We start from the raw sequence: 15949 nt of genomic DNA, 5'->3' as shown, positions 1-15949 counted from the left end.
CCTAGCCTCTAGGGGCCTTGCCTCATGAGGTAATTTAAAAAAAAAATTTAAAATTTAAGAAGAAAAAAATCTATTTCTGGTGCTGCCACCAATAATTTATGTGAAGTAGTTTCCCCAGAATTTTTTTTTTGGGGGGTGGGGAATTTTTTATTTTTGGGGGGGTTGGGGGTGTCCCACCCCCCCCCCCCCAAGAAAATAGCTTAAAACCACCACAGGACCAATAGGTATAAACCCTAAAGAGTAGAATCCGATCGGTTCATTAGTTACCGAGATCTTAAGGGACAGACGGACGGACGGACAGACATCATTCTACTTTGTATTATAGATTACCCCAGTTGTAGACTAAAATTATTGGTTGAAAACTTTGTGCACCATAGTTTCGAACCAAACAATCAAAATTTAATAAAATTACCCAAAGTTTTTAAGCTAACCAATGAGCTAGCGTAGATATAAAACTTTGGGTACAAGTGTTATTTGCAGTCCAATGTCCCCTCCCTCCCTGCGCTAATGTTATAAAATATTCTCGCTATCCAACTTTGATGAGTTCCATAATTATTTATGGGTATGGAATTCTAGAATCAAGGGATAGATAAAAATTCATAGTTGCAAAAACAGAAAAAAACTCAAGTGATCTCTGCGTGTCTATGTGTATGTACCGAATGATCTCTCTAGCTACTGAACCGATAAGGTTCTCCTTTACAATGTAGATTCTCATGAAAAGGTTTACATATAATAATTTGGGGGGAAGGTACCCCCAACCTCCAAATAGAAAAACATTCTAAGTGCTACAAGCATCCTCTAGGGGCGCAGCAGCTAGTACTTTATATACTTTTTACTAGCGGCTTCGCCCCTAGCCTCTAGGGGCTTTGCCCCAAGAGGTTTGATCAACCTAATTTTTCGTATTTTAGATTTAAAAAGAAAAAGTAAAAAAAGATTTTTTTTGGGTGGGTATTTTTCATTTTTGGGGGGGTTTGGGGTGTCCCACCCCCCAAGAAAATAGCTTAAAACCATCACAGGACCAGTAGGTATATTCCCTGAAGAGTAGAGCCCATTCGGTTCAGTGGTTACTGAGATCTTAAGCTTCAGACGGACAGACAGACGGACAGACAGACAGACAGACATCGTTCTACTTTGAATTATAGATACCGAAAAGGGACACAAAAGAAACTTTTAAAAAAAGATAGTTTATATTGATTATATTCAAGGTTAGGTTAGGTTAAAGTAGGGATAAATTAGTCAGGGGTATGGCTCAGCAAAAAAATTAGTTCCTCCAAGGGCTATAAAAAGTTTGTGTGTTTTTTTATCAACCTTACTGTACCTATCTCCCTGAACATGCGTGGACATAATAGGAGGCTTCCCCGTAATTTTAGAATATTTCTATGAATGGTATAGTAAGGGGGGATGGGGGGAGGGAGGGCTAATGTTCTCCCCCGTATAATTAATCAATCATAATGTTTTGAATAATTACAACAACAATGAATAAGAAATGTGAAGATTTTATTCATTTTTTTCTTCTTGAAAAACGTATTTTTAAACAACACTTGAAAATTTAAACTAAAATCTAAAGTTTTACTTTTATTTTCTCATAAATATACTTTAGATATCACAAGTAAAAAACAAATTTCTTGTATTTCGTAGTTCAAGTTTTAAAGAAAATTCGGAATTGAATTTGAATAATACTCTTGTGATTAGCGAAGCTATTCTATTTTTCAGTCAGTCCATAACGATATCAAGGAAATGTGCTTTTCTTAGCTGCTGCTTAAGATAGACGTCTGATTTTTTGTGAAGATTACCTATACCCATGAACATCCAGTATATAATTTAATTTGTCCGTCAGTCTGTGAGTCATGCTATAAAATATAAATATTACAAAATAGAAAAATAAATTTTCCTCCAATCAACTTATCCTTTAAAACAATATTCTTATCTGCATTCCCATCCATAATTTTTCACTACTTATGTATGCTGTCATTCTTGTTTTTATTATTAATTGTTATCTAGTTGAATATCTATAAATATGAAACTGAATCAATGAAACCAGAGATGTAAAGGGATAAGACAATGGTTGATAAATTGATGTACATTCCCAATGATGATACACAAAATTACCCATTCTGTAGATTACAATTAGTGGTTGAAACGTTTGGATACTCAACTTAATGAACCATCCAATCAAATTAAATAAAGGTTCCCAAAGTTGTCAAACCAACAAATAAGAAAACGTTATTAAAACTTTTTGGGGACTGGTTTAATAAACAGACCAATGTCCCCTCCCTCCCTTTAATATAACCATAATCAGATTATAAGACTGCTAAGTTGCTTATTAAGTTATTGTTCATATTTCTCCCCTTTGCTTATTGATTTATTTTCTACTCGTGACAGCGCCTCTAGCTTTTCACTAACAGGATAGGGGGGAGGGGGATTTACTTACACCCAAATTAAATTTCATTTTCATGAATAAAGTATATATTGGGGTGATTTTACTTTTCTTGAAGGGGAAGGGTAGACCTATATAATACCTAATTTATATTAGGTTTTACAAAAAAATGAATGAAAAATATAAAAAGTTTTATATCAATATGTGTTGAAATAAAATATCATGTTTGTTCTAAATATAAAAAATGTTTACTGGTTAAAATATATGAATGAATAATTTTTCCATATTTCTATCTCTTATTCATTAAATTATCTATCTATTTCCATAAATTAATACTCCTTCACAAAGATTAAGAAACATGTCATTAAAATCTTTTGTAGTCCGATACTTAAATATCATAGAGAAAAAAATAAAAGAGAGGAATCAAAGCAACTAGAAGACGAAAATAGGCAGTGGGCCTAGAGGCCTACTCAGCGCTGTTGCCGCGCTAAAATTTATTGCTATTCCACTAATTTCAAATGGAAGGATTAAAAATTATTAAAAAAATATTTTTTTACTTTTTACTATTTCCATATTTAGGGCAAGTATATTAGATTAGATATTTTCGTTTTAATGTTTTAATTAAAAATTACATAGAATTTTATTTTTATTTAAAAAAATTTGTTCTTGAAAGATGAATCCTTCTATTTCTAAAAAGGGGAGAATTTTTTTCATAATGAACATTCAGCTGATTCTGACCGCACACGGCTGTTTGCTAAATATCGCTTTTCTTTTTATTCACATTATTATTTATAATTGACTTACAAAAAGCCCTGGGCGGCTTTTGATTTTCGTCTGCTTCTAAATTTAGGGATGGGGAAGTAGTATTTTACCATGAAAAAGGGGTGAGTATTCATCCTCTTATCCTTTTTCCTTATGTTAAATATCTTATTTGTGTAGTCTGCCAAAACCAATGAAAGTGCTGTTTTTTACACGAGTCCTTAAAGTTTTATTTTAACATTATCTTATTCTTTGGCTTAATAAGTTTGGGGACTTTTATTGAATTTTGATTGCTTGTTTCATTATGCTAAAGTCGTATGGGTGAGTTGCACCTGGACTGAACAGTCAACTTGTCAACTCAAGGCCAGACTCTTGGTCCTTCACCTCATACCCGTGGTACAGTAGATTACAGACAACCAACTCTCTGTGATGCACGACCTTTGTCTGAGAAGTCCTAACTGTGCATGGTAACAAGTTGCGCCTGTTTTGGGCCAAGGCATTCCCCCCACTCTAACTATTAACGTCATGCATCTGACATAGTAGCAGTGGGAACCATTTTTAACGTCTTTAGTTATGATGCGGTGTCGGACCGAGATTCGAACCTAACACCTTCCCGACGACGAGCAGATGCGCTACGTGTTGAGCCACGGTCGCTTAAGTTGACTGTCCAAACTTTTTAACAACTTATCAAAATCTACAGTAGTGGTAATTTTTTAACTCATCCTTGGGGTTGTACATCAATTTATAGACAATTGTATTATCCCTTAGATCTCTGGTAGTTACTAGTGATACTTATTTGTGGAAGCAAAAGTCCATTATTCCAATCAATAATTATTTATTGTATGAATTATTTCTGCTTCAATTTAGTTGTATGGATTTGATACTTTGAATTTTAAAAGCTGTTTTAAACTGAGTAACAGTCAATAGTTCCCAATAATGTTAAAAAAATCCCTTGATTTTTTTCTCAAAATAAATTTTTATGATATTTGATACAATTTAAAATTCATACACATTTTTATAAACAATTTAAACAAAAACAACAGTTGATTTATGTTTTGTATTTCTTTAATGCAGCTATTTGTGAGTGGTTGTATATATGTAAAGTTATGCGTGTAAAAATCCTGGGCAAATTTAAACCAATTCATTCTCAAATGAAATAGGGTATAAATTTCTCTTTGAGAAATGAATTCACCATAATCTGGTTTGCATTTAGATTTATTCTTTTTATATTCTTATGTTTAGAATAAAATAGCATATTCAGAACAATATGTATCAAATAACTGTAAGAAATTATTTCTTTTACACTTTAATTGATTGATTACTTTAAGTGCTTATGGTAGTAAATAGCCTTAAAGAACAGGATAGACCACAAGATCTTAATTTAGTTTATCTGTGAACCAAACCTTTGTTGACGATGTGCAAGGAACTATTTTTATTCTCTTTAATTATGATGCTCTGTTAGGCTAGGATTCAAACCTATCACCTTACTGACAATGAGCAGATGCACTAAGTGTTATAAAAAAATATAAACTTAGATTTAGTTGCTCTAATGTGAAAACCATGTTTCAATAAATTAAGTACATATAATGTATTTATGCAATAACCTATTTTTGTGACTAAGCATATCTTAACCCCACCTTTAATAATTTACAATATTCTAAAATTGTAATCTTACTATTAAAATGCATATTAGAGGCATTTATATGTTCTTCATTGTTTTTCTTTTAAGTTTGTAAAGGGTGGTAAGTTGAGCATTTATGAGAACAAATCAATATGATTGGTATTCCTTACAAACCAATCAAGTGGTGCTTCTTGTTTAGCTAAGCCTCTTTACATTAACTTTACCAGATTAGGCACGAGTGTGTGTGTGTGAGTATGTTTGTTTATTAAGTGTATCAGTATTTGTTTGATAGTCAGTGCTAAGAGGAAATGACCCTTTCTAATGTATCAACAAACTTACTGCTCTATTAATAGACTTACAATGGAAAGAAAATTATGTCCAGTTAGGCTTTGAAACTGATTAATATCTGCAGGATTAGAACTGCTTTTGAGCCATATTGAAAAATCATTTATAGCAACAAATTACAGACAATTTTCCACCAATTTTAAATTATTAAAAATTATATAATTTTTATATATAGATACCTGTTTTGTTTGCCTAGGCCTGGTTTTAATCTTACAATTTTTCATTTTATTAACCGCAGAAAGCAGACTACAATGTGATAAAAATTAGATGAACTTAAAATTAAATGTTACAAAATGTATGATATACTTTTAATTAAGACCTAAATATATGTAAAAAGAAGTCAATTTATGAAAAGAATGAATGGACGACAGTTTTGACCTTCGCCTGGAATAAACTTTCCACCTTTTTATGCATTAATACCATATCATGAATGGAAAATTGTTTGTGATGGTGTGAGCTTCTGTATGCAAGGGTGAAGATATGTCTTTAAAGATGCCAAAAAAATTTGTCTTGTTTTTTATCACATTTATTTTACGCATCACTGCTAAAAGTCACTGTAAATATTACAATGAATATAAAGTAAATAAAAAGTTAGAATGAGATTATTTATCCTAAGAGTCCCTGGTTTATGTGTGAGATAGTGTTCAGAAGTGTAAGTATATTGGACAATTTGAATTGAAAAAGTGAATGAAATAGTATAATATAGTATGGAGATATTGTAGAATGAATTCCATGAATGCTCGCTGTGCACAGATTCTTAGGAATTCTAAGGTTAAACTATAATTTATAGATTTTATAAGAACTACTGAGATGTTATATCATTCGATTTGCATACTTTTTTATTGCAGAAAGGGATTTTATGCATTTTTAAAAGTATTATCATTAATTGAATGAAATATAAATGTATAGGTATAAAATACATAAAAATAAATATTTTAAAAGCCAAAGTTATATTTACTTACTAATTCAATTCATATATATTTTTTTTAAGAAGAGGGGAGAGTTTAACAAAGATTAAACATTTACTTTTTAAGTATCAGTCTGAAATGAAGAAAAAGGGGGGAAAGGTGGAAAGGGTAGTTATCTTGCTTGAGCATGGGACATAATATATTAAATATAACTGTCCCGAGGGAGGAATAGACAATATTTATACTTTCAATGGATATATTATTACTTGGATGCTACACCAGAATTTTATGTTCTCTAGTAAAGTGAAACTTGCAGCGGGCTCAAATAACGATACCCCCACGAATCCTCTCTTCTCCTACTGGATGATCAATCTGACCAATAAATGAGTCCCGTGTTAGCAACCTTATTGACGATAATTTTTTCCCTGTCATAATATCCATGTATATTCTGTATCCATTATAGCTTTCCTCTTTATTTCCTGTCTTAACCATTTTATTCACTAGATATTGTACTATGGTACAAAGATGTTTACGATCGTATTATAGACAGATTTCCGCGGATAGTAAAATGATGAATTATAAGATTAAAACCATTTTTTTGGACCGTATTGTTATTAATTTTATCGTGGAAAATTTTCTGTAATACGATGCTATACATTATTTTTCAGTATGTCTCAGAACCGGTTCTAATCCAGCGGATATTAATTTGATTCGTAGCCATACTGGAAAATACTTTTTATTTTAAAAACTTTCCTTTAATTTTCCAATAACCTTGTTTAGTATTCTAAAGTTGTTCTGTGTTTATTCAGTTTCATATTCTAAATAGATTTCAACAATCTTTCCAAAGTTTGCTAAACCTCTCTTTTTGTTCACCCTTTTTCTATTCCACAACCCTCTGAGTTCAACCCCACCCCCCCCAACCCCCAAGGCAGAACCATTTGTAAAAGCCCTGAAATGACGTCATCAAAGATCCGCAAGGAAAATTGCATACTTTTTGCTTCCTTGCAAAACAGCACTCAATTTGCATATTAACTTAAATTCTTAGAAATAAGTTTTAAAGTAGAATTTTGACTTGCTAGTAAAAAGTAAAATGAAAAAAATAAGTTAATTTTTTTCAGTTTTAACTTTTAATATAATAATACTTTTATATATCATGAAGAAGGTGTCTAAACTTTTACTTTTATAGCTAGTTGGTGTTTTTAGTAAGTAGTAGATGTAAAATTTTCCATAGAATTTAGATATGCAATCGGTTTTTTTGTAGACCTCTTATTTTTTAAGTAATTTATTTTTTTTAAATTAAGTCGATTTTAAGGTACTAAAACGCAACAAAAAAAAGTAGAAAATTGCCATTATGATCAAAAATAGTAAGATCTTTAAAATAAAACAAAATTTGCAACAAAAAATCTTTACTTTATCATAAAGAAATTTACAATAAAATATTTCATTTTTATTAAATATTGCAATTTAATAGAATATTTTGTTGCTGTAGAAATGCATCAACATATTATTTTTCCCAATTTAAATCCAGGAAGTTGAAGAAGGATCTTTCAGTTAGACAGACAAACTTTTAAATATATCTTTTTTTTGCGCAAAATTGAACCATTATAAAAAGGAAGTGCAATGATAGGGAGATTAAACAAATTGAAAATTTTGCAGGGTAATACAAAATAAGTTTTTGCTTTTGTAAAACATAAAAAAATATTATATAGATAAATTATAGAATTATGATAAAGAAAGATAGATAGATAGTTAGAAAGATACAGACATAAAAATAACAAATAAAATAGATAATTTTTGACAGATAATTAAGAACATATTTAGATAAACAATAGAAATAGCTAAATAAATTCTAATAAATAAAAGATTAAGATAGATAGATAGCTAGAAAGATAAGAAATAAAAATATAAAGATGTGAAGACAGGCCTTGTTGGGCTGAACCTTGTGTTTTCAACTTTAAAATCCAATTTGTCAAGAACCATCCCATGGGGCTAGATTCTAAAAATTATTTCATCGTCAAATCCATTATTACACATTTTTAAACTTTTTAAAAATATCCGATTATACCATTGTACCGTTCATTGTCTGTAGCTGAAGATTGCAATAACATCTGAACCGTTTTACATAGGTCCTAGGATTATTTTAGGATATTTTATTTTTAGACTAAAGTTTTAAGCTGGTTATAGGCTATTTTTGCCTTTCCATTTTTTTTATGAATGCAGAGGACTTAAGTGCTATTATTGCATTAATTAAGAAAAATAATTCAATATTTTCAATAACTATTTTTCTACTCGTAGCATATTAAATTTAAAAATTCATAAAACTGGTTAACAGCCCATAATTCGACCATTAATTGCAAGTTAGTTTTTTTCTTAATTTTAAAAACTATGCATTTAATTGTTGTACACTTTAAGGACATAGATTCATATATTTACACTCATTCTTATAATTCACTTTGTCTGTCCGTCCAGCCGTTCGTAACGTTATAGGGAAAATGCTATTTTCTCGACTGCTGTTTTAGATAGACTTCTGATTTTTTTGTGTGAATATGTCACATAGAAAAAAGCTGCTAGTATACCATTTAATTGGTCCATTAATTGGTCATTCTACAAAAGACATATTTTTTCTTTTCTACATCCTTTTTTTTGTAACAACTGAACACCTGCTATATAATTGACTTTGTTCTTTTGTCTATCTATTTATTTTGCTTCGCTACTTATGGATGTTGTCATATGAATTTGTATATAATAATTATGCACAGGAAAGTCCAAACCTATTAAAACAGTCTGAAAATGTAAGTCTAAACCACTAAAAAAATAATTGCCATGAAACATAAAATTTGTTATCTATATGCACCACCCACAATCTCTTAATGGATCTAAAACTCAAAGGATATGTACAAATATTTTAAGATTTTAATCTATTTGAAATATACATTGTTAGTGGTTTTTTGTTTATCTATAATACAAAGTAGAACGATGTCTGTCTGTCCGTCTGTCTGTCTGTCCCTTAAGATCTCGGTAACCACTGAACCGATCGGATTCTACTCTTCAGGGTATCTACCTATTGGTCCTGTGGTGGTTTTAAGCTATTTTCTTGGGGGGTGGGACACCCCCAACCCCCCCAAAAACTAAAAAAGGCTAGGGGCGAAGCCGCTAGTCCTTTTATATAAAGTAGTAAGGTCTTTTTGTCTGAAGCTTTAAGATTTTGTAAAGTTAGATACCAGAACTGATTGAATTCTCCCTTTTAGGCTATTTATTTTTAGATTTAAGCTTTGGGATAGTTTTAAGCTATTATTCTGCCTCATCTCTTTGAAAACAGAGACCCTATATTCTAGAGATGCAGCCACTAGTTTATTCAAAAAGTAAGTGAGTCACCCAAAATAGCATAAGGAATATGTTAGAAAATTAGGAATCATAAGATATTTTATTAAATCTTTATTACAGTCAAGTACACAATATATGTGTATTAATATCTCGAGAATAGCCCCCCTTTTACCTTTAGGCATCAAGTTTCAATCAAAATGGAAAGGAGTAGGGAGCTCAAAGGCATCTCTGACTCTTTGCATTAATAGTTTTCGGTCAAACATAAAATATCTCTGTAACGGCTATTCCAGTATATGGCTTCGAATCCGCTGGATTAGAACCGGTTATCAGTCATTACAGAAAATTTCTCCGCGGATAAATCATGAAATTGGCCCAGGATTCGACTTCTCGGGGCTAACCAAACTTGTTTTAATCTTTTTAATTTAATATCCACGGAAAGCTGTCTGTAATACGATGCGATAAATAAATATTCCGAATGAATTATTCTTTTAAGGAAATAAGCTGAAATCATTAAGGGTCCCTTTAAAGGGTTGAGAGGGCGTATGAGTGTGTGTGTGTGTCGTGTGTGTGTGTTGAAGGGAGAATAATATATAGAACGATGAGTAAGCTCATGACATCATCCCTGTACCATGACGTCAGTAGGCTGGGTCAGTTTTAGCCACCATGTTTAACTTGAAATCTTTCAAATGTTTTCAAAAACTATATTAATACATGATTATTACAAGATCTTTTATTTTTTAAGAAGGTAAAAAGAATTGAAGCAGCTTATTGTGCCTTTAAGAAATGACGTCATTCAAACAAATGACCAATGATAGACCATTTTACATTTTACGCTTGGTTAATTACAATTTATAAAGGCCTATCATTGGTCATTTGTATTGTATAATGTCATTTTTTATAGGCACTTTAAGCTACTTCGAAGTAATGATTAGTTTGGTCTTGATGAAAAGGTCATCCTTACACCCCTTCTATCTACATGCAAATTTAATGGTTAATGTTGACTTTTAGCATGTTATCGACAACACGACTATATTAATATTTCAAACTAAGAATTTTTTTTTCAACCTTTTTAAAATAAAATTACACTATTATAAGACATAATTTCTAATTTATTTTGCCTAAAAAATATCATGAAGCAACATTAAAACAAGATATTATGATATAAATTTTGACAAGTAAATCTAAATGTTTAACATTTATGTACCAGCCTACTATATCAGGCTCCCCCCCGGCGCAAAAAAGGGCTCCTCCCCCCCCCCACACTACCAATCATTTGTGTGTTCAAGTTTAGTGTGCGGTGCGGTGAAAGAAAAAATCCGCGAACGAATGGAATGATGTAATACGACGCGCTCATAACTAATTATCTATCTACCCATGTTTGTATCTATCTATGTATATATTACTAGCGGGTACGTCCCTAGAGGCCTCTAGGGACACTTTTGGTTAGGGGGCGAGGACTACCCCATATAAATTTTAGTTTTAAGTTTTAGTTTAGAGCGATATCTCTTTGAAGGGTGGTGGTACCCTCCCCCAAAACAATAGTTTAAAACCTTCCAAGGACCTAAAAGACATCTTGCATTAGAATTAAACTAAAAATAAAGGGTCATCTTGAAAGTCTGTTTATTCGACTTTATTTAAATCGGTATCACTCTATAAATTTCAATTTTGTTAGTCCTACATATTTATTATTTCGCTATTGTGGATGATGCCATCCTTGTTTTTCTAACTTTTTAAGGGCTTTATTAATATTTCCCACATGAGAGGCACATGTATTAATAGCTTGTCATTCAAAAACAGTTTATGCTTATCTATACATCAATTTATCTAATTTTGGTAAAAATGTATAAATGGTTTTTCTAGATAAACATTTTGAATGTTAATATGGACCTCATTCATTGGTCATTTTGTTCCTCCAGTGATAGGAGAGGGGATCGGGAGAAGGCTGGATGAATGGTACTATTATTCTAGCCAGCTGAAGTATCACTTTATTAGAGTACATGAAAATCTGTCTCAACATCCACGTAATTATGTAATGATAGTTAAGCTTTTAATTCTTTTAAAATTAAAAACTAAAAAATTTCATAGAAATTATAACAAGTAAAAGATAGATAAATAAAAAAAGGAAAAACCTTTTTTGATTTTTCTTTGTTTATCTATCTATTCTACTATACTTGACATAGCATATTAACTTGTCATTTCTCATATTTTGTATTATATACCAGGGCTCATGGGATGGATGTAAAACTTTGGGGACTTTTTATAAAATCTTGATTTTGTTGTACAAACAATAATCTTAAGCTTCAGATAGGTTAATTTTGTTTATCATTATTGAGGGATGTACAACAAATTATTGTAAATTCTCTTAACTTCTCTGTACTATTTTGGGTTAAGTAGTCTGATAGATTTGGGTCTCTAGCAGTAACAACATTTGCTTAAAGTTGAATTCAACCTTCCATAAAAAAATCTTATTTTAAATAAATAAAACGATATTGATGTGGATTAATTTCTTTTCCATTAGCATGTCCCTATATTTTTGTGTTATTAGGATTGTGGAATGTTATTTTTTAGGAAGGGGAGGATATTTGGCTGTTTATTACACTAGTACCCAAAGTTTAATATTTATGTTTTCTTATTCGTCAGCTTGACAACTTTGGGGACTTTTATTGAATTTTTTTTTTATATTTGAGTGTCCAAACGTATCAACCACTGATTGTAATCTACAGACGTGGTAAATCTGTGAATCATCATTGGGGGTGTACATCAATTTCTCGGGCATTATCCTATCCCTTTAGAACCCTGGTTATTTTCATTATTTTATCTGTCATCATCTCACATATTTGGGTTAAACCAGGGATAAAGGACAATGGACTATAAATTCATGTGCATTCCCAATAACGATATACAAAATTACACATTGTATTGTTCGAACAGTTTAGACACAGTTACTTTGAATATGCCAATCTTAAATAAACCTTCATCCCTTAGTTGTTAATCCAACGAATGAGAGAAAGTTTATAAGCTTGAAATGTCAGCACAAAAAAGAATACAAAACTGAAATTTCACAAAAGAAGAATGATTTTCTGTCTGTTGTTCTCTCCCCTAAACCCTGGATAATTTCATTACAACACACAAAGATGACAACATCCATATGTTGTGTGTGTCAAAATTATGTAAATTAAAACTCAGTGTCTATGATGTCATTACTAGCCTCCAGTGCTTTGCCTTAGAAGGAACATAATTTCGACGCCATAATATGTCAATTATGGCCACATTTGAAAGTCAAACACGAAATTATTGTATCAATAAATACTCGCTCTACTATTAAAGCTAAAATATTGTGTTAAAAATCTGATAAATATATTTCTAGATATAACCGATTAATATCCGCTGGATTTGAACTGGTTCTCACCCATACTAAAAATTCACGCATTGTAGCGTATTACAGATAATTTTCCACGAATATAAAAATAAATTTGCTAAAATTAAAGTCTATTTCGTTAGCTCGGGCCATCAGCTCCTCGGGGCTCACAAAACTGTGTTTATAATTTTCATTTTTATATCCCCGGAAAGCTGTCTATAATACGATGCGATAAAAAACAATTAGACATTTCATTTTATTTTTAAAAAAATAAAAAAAAAGCTTATAGGTAATGGCAGACAAACAGACTTAAACACTCCTTAATTTTATAGATATCTGCGTTTTTAACATTTCAATAAAACATACATAATATCTTCAGGGAGGGAAATGCCAATTGGGCTTAAAGTAATCTTTAATACTTTTCTACTCCAATAGTTTTAAGCTGGTTAAGGCAGAATTTCATCAATATTGATTAATTTGTCCCACATTGTCTTATCCTTGTGTCCATGTTTGTCCTGAAATTAATTTACAATCCGGCGGCTAAAACTTGTAATTGGCGGCAAACAATTTTAATTAATTTGTGGCAATTCAAACAAATAATTTGTGGCAATTCAAACAAATAATTTGGTTAAAAATGTTTGAAATAGAAATTTTATATGAGTGTAGGCACTCTTTAACTTTCCATAACTTATAAATCTAAAGTTTTAAGCTTTTCTTGTTTGTAGGGATTGATCTTTCTGACCGCTGAATCGATATTGTTCTCCTTTACAGTAAATCTTTTTACAGGTCCAGGGAAGGTTTTTAACTATTTGGGGGAGGGGTATATAACCCTTCCCCAAGGGAAAATGACACCGCCAAAAAATTTGTTTGTTTACTTTTTCTTTTAAAAACTTTGAAATGTTGGGGGAATCAACTCCCACCCTCTTGCCAGATCAAGTGCCTATAGAGGCTTCTAGGGACGTAACTAGTAAATAGTTATAAGGAAAAATTTGTAGTTAAAATTATAATAGTTTCTTTTTGATTCATTTGCAAAATTGGATGTAAGATATACGTTCATATTATGACAAGGGTAAAATTATCGTAAATTTAGGTCATTTATTGGTCAGTTTGTTCATCCAGTTGGATTGGAGAAGACAGTGTACAGGGGGGATGCGGGAGATGGTTATGTTAGCCCGCTACAATAGAGAATATGAATCTGGTGTAAGATCCAAGTAATAATAAAACCATTTTTGCAAATAAGTTATTCAAAAAAAGAAAGAAATCATCCTTAGGAAAACAATTATGCCTCCAACTATGATAAATTATCCATTCTACAAAAGTTAAACCCCTATATGATATATTATTCATATAGGGGTTTATAAAATTATCTGATTTCAAACTGTTTATGAATTGCATTTTTCAAAACATAGTTTTAAATATAATGAATACAAAAATGAATATTTTATTTATAACTAGAATAGTTATTAATTAAAACTATGATTATAAACAAAAATACCCCTCTAGTAGACTATAATTATGAGTTTTTTTTTGTAAAATGCTAGTTATACAAAAAAGTACCCAAATTTTTTAAGTCAAGCAATGTAAAAGCGGGTTTGCAAAACTTTGGGTACTAATCTGAATAACAGTCCAATGTCCCCTCCCACCCTGGTGATTGTACTGTGTTTGAAATCTTTAAAATCTAATAAATGATTTTGAATTTATCAAGTTTGGTTTAGTTTGCTTAAAACTGAATTACATTGGATTCATGAGTTACAACTTCATCAGGGATCTTAAGGGATAAGACAATAGACGATAAATTGATGAACACGACCTATGAAGATTATCAAAATTACCCCATCTGTAAATTGAAACTGTAGGTAATGAATTTTGATTGGTACATTCAAAACTTGTAGTGTGCAACTTTTCAACAGATACTTTGAATTTGCAGAAGGGTAATTTTGTTTATCATCATAATTTATTGTCCATTGTCTTATCCCTTAATACCCCTGAGTTTGACCAACCTGAAAGCAAATTTGTTTGAGAATGTATGTTGAAATGGTCTGTTTGTCTGTCTTTATCACGTTGAGGAGTTTCTCATGTTGCGACAAGCATAACACATTATATCTTTTTTCTTCTTTTTCTGAAATATTTAGAACATCAATTAATTAGGAGTTAATCAACTATTCCAGCAGGAATTTGAAACCGATTTATATCCGGTGAATTAAAACTGGTTCTCAGACATACTGAAAAATCTTGCATAGCATTGGATTACAGACAATGTTCCACGAATTAAGCAATACCTCCTCTAAATTCAATTAACCAAAATGTCAAAATTTCAAATTTTAAAAAATGCAAATCTTTTTGGTTTTTATTAAAAATTGATTTGTTTATAAACTCTAATTTTATTACCAAAAATCATTTTAAGATGCTTTATTTTGTAGAAAAAGGACAGATCTAACTTTAAAACATGATCTTAAAAAAAAAATTTATGGCATACAATGCCTTAATTTTCTTTTTTTCAAGCTTATTTCTTATAAAATTAAATTGTATTTGATGCTTATTAATGATCATTTACAATTTTCTAATTCCTGGTGGAACAAAAACAATTTAACTTTTTTACCATGCTGTTTAGTTTGTTATTAAAATAAGAAATTCACAATATTTACAGAGAATTTCCAAATTGATTGATCATTTTTAAGACCCTTTATTTTTTCTAGGTTAAGACCATTTGTTATGACAGTCCCATTGAAACTGTAAAGCTCGGAATTATTTGAGTCAGTGGTAGCTCGGACCTTACACACACACACACACACACACTCACACACACACACACATACACAGAGAGAGAGATATGGTTATGTGAGAAAGAGAGAGGGAGAGAGAGAGAGGGATCTAGAGTAGGACATCTTTCATACTCAAAGCTCTATAAAGAGTCATATAGCCACATAAAAAAGAGAGAGAGAGAGAGAGAGAGAGAGAGAGAGAGAGAGAGAGAGAGAAAGAGAGAGAGAGAGAGAGAGAGAGAGAGAGAGAGAGAGAGAGAGAGAGAGAGAGAGAAAGAGAGAGAGAGAAAGATGGAGGGAGGGAGATTGAATGATAGAAAGTGAGAGAGATGAATGGTTGAGGGAGGAAGGGAGTAGTTTGTTGTATGAAACCTGTAGAAAAGCCTCTCTGATTAAATGATTGCTGATTCAAAGAAACATTTATCACATTAATTTTCATCCCAAAGGATACTTAAACAGTACTGTTATTACTTTGATTATAAATATTTTGGAACT

At 31.2% G+C, this 15949-nt stretch overlaps 1 protein-coding gene across 2 annotated transcripts in view; it reads right to left on the bottom strand.

Annotated features, from left to right (window-relative positions):
• The window catches only part of LOC145306563 (uncharacterized), a 33679-nt gene extending 18865 nt beyond the window's left edge, over positions 1–14814 (bottom strand). For both annotated transcript variants that reach the window (XM_080148751.1, XM_080148752.1), the window contains exon 1: positions 14693–14814. The gene's annotated coding sequence lies outside the window, so the exon portion shown is untranslated. The remainder of the gene's footprint in view (positions 1–14692) is intronic.
• Between the last annotated feature and the right edge of the window lie 1135 nt (positions 14815–15949).

Source organism: Acartia tonsa, chromosome 14, assembly GCF_053477335.1.
Source record: "Acartia tonsa isolate MP-2025a chromosome 14, ASM5347733v1, whole genome shotgun sequence".
In the NCBI taxonomy this organism is placed as follows: Eukaryota; Metazoa; Arthropoda; class Copepoda; order Calanoida; family Acartiidae; genus Acartia; species Acartia tonsa.
This window is presented reverse-complemented; position numbering and strand designations above follow the sequence as displayed.